Raw genomic sequence first — 5,453 nt, 5'->3', positions numbered from 1 at the left:
TTTCCTGGGGCGGTCCTCATGTGAGCCAGTTCCGTTGTAGCGCTTAATGGTTTTTGTGAATGATCTTCATTTCTTAAAGTAATGATGGCCACTTGTTTCTCTTTACTTAGCTAATTAGTTCTTGCCATAATATGAATTCTAACAGTTGTCCAATAGGGCTGTTGGCTGTGTATCAACCAGACTTCTGCACAACACAACTGATGGTGCCAACGCCATGAATAAGGCAGGAAATTCTACTAAATGACCTTGATAAGGCACACCTGTGAAGTGAAAAACATTTTTGAATTGAATAAGAAGGTGTGTCCAAACTTTTGTCCTGTATATATATATATATATATACATAGATACAGAAAAATTGAAGACCATATATATATATATATATATATATATATATATATATATATATATATATACTGTATGTGCCTCATGTTATTGAGTAGTAATTAGTAGAATCACATTACACCATTAATTCATCACCTTTTGCGCTGTTAAAATTCCACTTGAATTGTTGAAATGGATTGAAAGTTGAAAGAATAATGCCAGTTCTGTCTGGTGCAGTATGAGGATGGCTTTAGTTTCACTGGTGAAGGTAAAGGCTTGGCGGACGTTTTCATCAGCTGGATTAGAAACAGGAAGCCCACTGCCTCCCATATCCCATTGAAGTGCTGAGTGTGTGTGCCTGTGTGAGCCCACAGATATGTGAAAGAGATTCAAGGCCAGTAGGTTATAATGAAATCAAAGAGGCCACATCTTCAGGTCTCACCTAACAGGTTGTCATCAACGGACATGAAACCTGGGATGTTTTTCAGGCAGGGAGTGCCACTTCATGGGGTACGGCAGTCAAGCCAGCATCCAGTATTTCCCATGAGGCTCCTGCAGCAGAAAGTATTTTAGCCGTGGCAACCAAACTTAAAATTTCCAAAAAGGTATTGGTACATTTGTAAGCCAGAGGAGAACGTTTACATCTCACTGGCGAAATGTCTGGCTGCAGGGAGGGAATAAATGCAAGAAATGAATGTAGTATCCGGCAACACGTCCCCTTTAGTTCAAACGCTGGTTGCTCTCAGGATGTCATTGTTCTTCTGATCGTAACGTTGTGCGTTACATGAGTTGTTGTCATTTTGTTTCATAGTGGCAAACATTACCTGTGTGACAGATCTTCTTTCACTGACCTTCATAGAAAGCCTACACATGGGAGGGAAAAAAGAATGGTTGAGCACTGTATTTTGAAAAGATGGCTCAGTAGTCAGAGTATTTTTCAGGAGACTAAAGCTGAGTAAAACATGATGAGTAACTCCCTATCCACAAATTCTTTGCTGAATATTACTGTCGCAGTTCCGGTGGCTCTGTTGGCATCTAGCGCAGCAACTTTCCACGCCAGCAGAAACCTTGCCTCACATGATTGTGATTAAAGCATCAAGGTTTGTGGAGATGCCAAGAGCCCACTAAAATTCCCCACCTCTGTAATTCTATGATGTCTTGCTGAGTCTTTGTGTTTTATGGATGTCCTGTCCCCCTTTTCCACAGTGTGTGTGTGTGTGTGCACAGTAAATTGTGCTGAGAGAAAAGGTACAAAACTATAAAAATTGACAGCATTCTTTATATTTTCACCCGTGCATCCGTTTTGTGTTTTGGCTTGCTACACATTCACACACTAACACCAACCAGTTCAGATGACTTTTAAAATAATTGAACATGATGTGAGAGAACAAGGGCAGTGCTTAAAGGCTATAGTGCAGATGTTTGTTGTTAAAACTGCACCCTGTTTTTCCTGTGGTCTGGACAGAGCAGACTGACTGGGAGGCAGTGGAGCCATCAGCTCACACTGTCTGGCTTTCAATGTCGGTGATGTCATGATGGCTGAAAAAACATTAAAGACAAAACAGTCAGTCATTTGTTTATTTCATTTGGATGTGTTTTTCTGTGGTTCACTGTCAAAAGTAAATCCCCTCTGATCGTAAAGAAAGTTCATAATGGGTTGTCTGGCATTTACCAGCTAATAATGACCAAAGACTTGGCATTGCACCTCTTGAATGACTTCCTGTGACAATGCTGTGAAGAAGCTCACTAAAAGGATATTGCTTGGACTTAATGATGCTTTTAAAACAATGACGGACATTTTCATATTAAAAATGGATGTAAGGTAGGTCAGCTAGTAAACTGAATGTCCCCCATGAGACAACAGCTCAAATATTGCCACCAGCTTTAGTGCATGTTCATCCAGGCATGTTGGAATGACAGTAGATAGGACAGAGATTGGCAAATGCACACATAGTGCTCTTCATGGATTTGGCACAAAAGGCCTGACGGCTAGTAAGACCTTTCAAGAAGTGGGTAAGTGGGCCACTGTTTTACAGGCAAGTCAATATGAGTTATGTGCCATCTCAGCCAGTCTACCAGTTGAATTATAGGATACAACACCGTACAGGCATCACACCCACTGTATCATTGGTGGCTTTGGTTGGCTCATCTTCATTTTAACTTTCTTTACGGCCTCTGCAAGACACTATTCTGTTATTGTACAGTATATTTTTTAGAAACTGAGAATCAGTGACTTTATATTTTCCCGTTTATCTGTCACATCAGCAGACATTCACCAGTCCAGAGTATGGACAAAGGCTTACATTCTAGATTCTTATTTTGGATGCTTGGGTGAAGCCAAATTAGACAGTAATGGCAAACTGAGGTCAAAGCTGCAGGAGAAAAAAATACACTTTTGCTTTGTTCTTCATAGCCTAATGCTGGAAGTTTATCCTAGCTCTCATTATAAGGTGAAAAAAAAGCTAGTGAGTTGCCAGTCTCACATGTTGAATCGTTGTATGAGCCATGAAGTCAGTGTTGCTAAGCAGCTGAACAGAGCAGACTGGGCAGCTGCATCCGGCTGGGACGGTTTGGCTGCTGACCAGCTGCTGCTGAAATGAGGTTAAAGAGCCGCCGAGGATGTACTGCCAGGCAGTTGAATCTTGTATCTTTTGCAGCAAGGCAGGCCTTCTAACACACAATGACACAGGGGGTTTCATGTCATCCAGAATGGCTCATAAGTAGAATAGAAGTTTGAAACCATCCACTCTGAGTTGTGTCATATGGTTTTAGCTGTGCTGAAACAGCATCTACAGTAGATGTTTTGACAAGGAAGCACATTTGCACATAAAAAAAAATATTTTCAAATGTATTCAGTAATTGAGAAAATGCACAATTTAAAGTGCTCATATTATGCTTTTGGCTTTTTTTCTCTTTCCTTTATTATGTTATATATCTTTTTTGTGCATGTTGTAGGTTCACAAAGTGAAAAAACTCAAAGTCCACCCCAAAGGGACTTCCCATCTCCAACAGAAAACACTGTTCACACACTGCTCCAAACGGCTCTGTTGTAGTCCAGCCTTCACTTCCGTGACGAACGTGCGTCAATTTGTAGCACATTATAATGACACGTCCTCATACAATGCTTCTGACTGGCTAGTAGTCCTTACCTTGCTACTGCGCATGTGCGACTCCCAACAAAGATGGAATAGAAGTGAAGGTGTGCAGCAAAATTGTTGGCACACCCTTAAATGACCTCCACAACCTGTACAAGGCCAGATCATTGAAGAAGGCGAGAGCCATCCTGGCTGATCCTAGTCATCCTTTGTGGGATCAATTTAGGCTGCTGCCATCCGGGCGCAGGTATAGTCTGCCACGATGCAGAACTAACAGACTTAAAAGGTCATTCATCCCGGCGGTTATTACCATGGTTAATAATACTCTGTAAATTTAATTTAATTTAAATTATGCTGTACTGTGGTTGTGTTTATTGTTGTGGGTTGATAAAATATTGTTACTGCTGGCTGTAATTCAAATTGCCCCTTGGGGATAATAAAGTTACCTTGAACCTTGAACCTTGAAGTGTGATGCCTCACTCTGTAGCTAAAAGAGAGAGCTCAACACACAGGGTGAAAAGGGGAGCTGCAGCAGTGTGCAGTACAAAAATATGGTGTTTTTTAAAAATTCAATCATGTAAACCTTTTCTGATATAACCTCTAAATACAATCGTGAACCTGAAAATAAGCATAATATGGGCACTTTTATATACAGTAGATCGAAGGAACAAGCGCTCTAACTCTTTTCAATGGACATATTTTCATTTAAGATTTGAAAAATAGTTTTAGAAGGCAGTTATTCAGTCAGTGCATACTGTAACTCCTGAGGGTGACCACTGTGTGGGTGCTGAAAGGAGGACAGATAGAAGTGCTTTTAAGATAGACATCCCTTGGCATGACTAGTGTACAACGCAAAACCTGGCTGCTCCCCCCCCGTTCTCTTCAGGCTTGGCAAGGACAGTCAGGACTAAGGTTAAACAACAGACTGTTATCTTGGATTGACCCTGCTCTGAATCCTCCATTACCAAAAAAATAAAATTAAAAAAAAACAGAGCTTGTGAGACTATTGAATCCTTTACTGCTTTAGTGTGAGGTTTTATGATTCTCAAATATACCACAAGACGTGGATAATAAATAAGGCACAGATAATAAATACACAAAGATCTTCATACTGTAATTGAATTACTTAATTCTTCACAGCAATGCCTTAATACTCACCTTCAACATATCTGTAATAATGATGTGAAAAGAAGACAATTCATTCTTTAAGGTCAAAGGCCATGTTTGTTTGTATTTTTTATTTTTTACAGCATTACTCCTTTTTCGGTTTCGGTAATAATCTAGACGCAAGTAGGAGGGGTTAAATTCTCGTTGGAAGACAGACAGGGTAAAGATAAAAAAAATCCTCTGTGAAATAAAGACAAAATATATACATATTACATAATATCAACTGCCTGATAAAAAAAGAGTTAAAAAGAACATACACGGGAGGAAGAAAGGGGGGGGAAGTGCATTTAAGGCAACTGCTAGTTAGCTGAGTTTGCACAAAAATAGTCTCAGTCATTCCCCTTGACAAAGTGAATGGAGTCGGGGGGGTCGTAGTTACTGTACGCTGTGTAATGAGATGCCTAGATACCCTACACCTGTGAATGGAGCCAGAGGGGTGATATGATGGCAGATACACTAGCTCAGGTACATAGGGAACAAGCATAGTCAACTAGTAAATATTGCAGGGACCGGGCAGTTCACTTGACAAGAGAAAAGTGGAGCAGGTATAGTGTTGCATTCACTTTCTCCTGTTACAATTTGGGGAAGTGGCAAGAATCGTTTGTTAGAAGAGGGTTGTTAGTATCAAAGACGTTATTGTTAGTAAAAAAAAACAGCAGTAGAGAGAGAACCTGCAGTGATCTTGGGACAGAGAGAAGAAGGAAGTACTAATGACATAACTATTAGATTTGAATTTTAACCGACCAATCAGATGACCAGAGTTGATAAAGATATTTTGCAAAGTAGTCTGAAAATATTTACAAGTTTGTTAAAAGATCAAGATGTTACATTAAAGGGCAAACTGAACGTTGCCCAGGTGAAACCAGTCCC

General features: G+C 40.1%; 1 long non-coding RNA gene across 1 annotated transcript in view; it reads left to right on the top strand.

Moving 5' to 3' along the window:
* Positions 1-390: 390 nt before the first annotated feature.
* LOC116700296 (uncharacterized) overlaps positions 391-5,453 on the top strand; it is a 19,720-nt gene continuing 14,657 nt past the window's right edge. Inside the window, exons 1-2 of the long non-coding RNA XR_004334621.1 lie at positions 391-419; positions 1,273-1,276. This is a non-coding gene — a long non-coding RNA (uncharacterized LOC116700296). The remainder of the gene's footprint in view (positions 420-1,272; positions 1,277-5,453) is intronic.

The sequence above is a fragment of the Etheostoma spectabile genome, chromosome 13, assembly GCF_008692095.1.
Source record: "Etheostoma spectabile isolate EspeVRDwgs_2016 chromosome 13, UIUC_Espe_1.0, whole genome shotgun sequence".
Taxonomy (NCBI): domain Eukaryota; kingdom Metazoa; phylum Chordata; class Actinopteri; order Perciformes; family Percidae; genus Etheostoma; species Etheostoma spectabile.
This window is presented reverse-complemented; position numbering and strand designations above follow the sequence as displayed.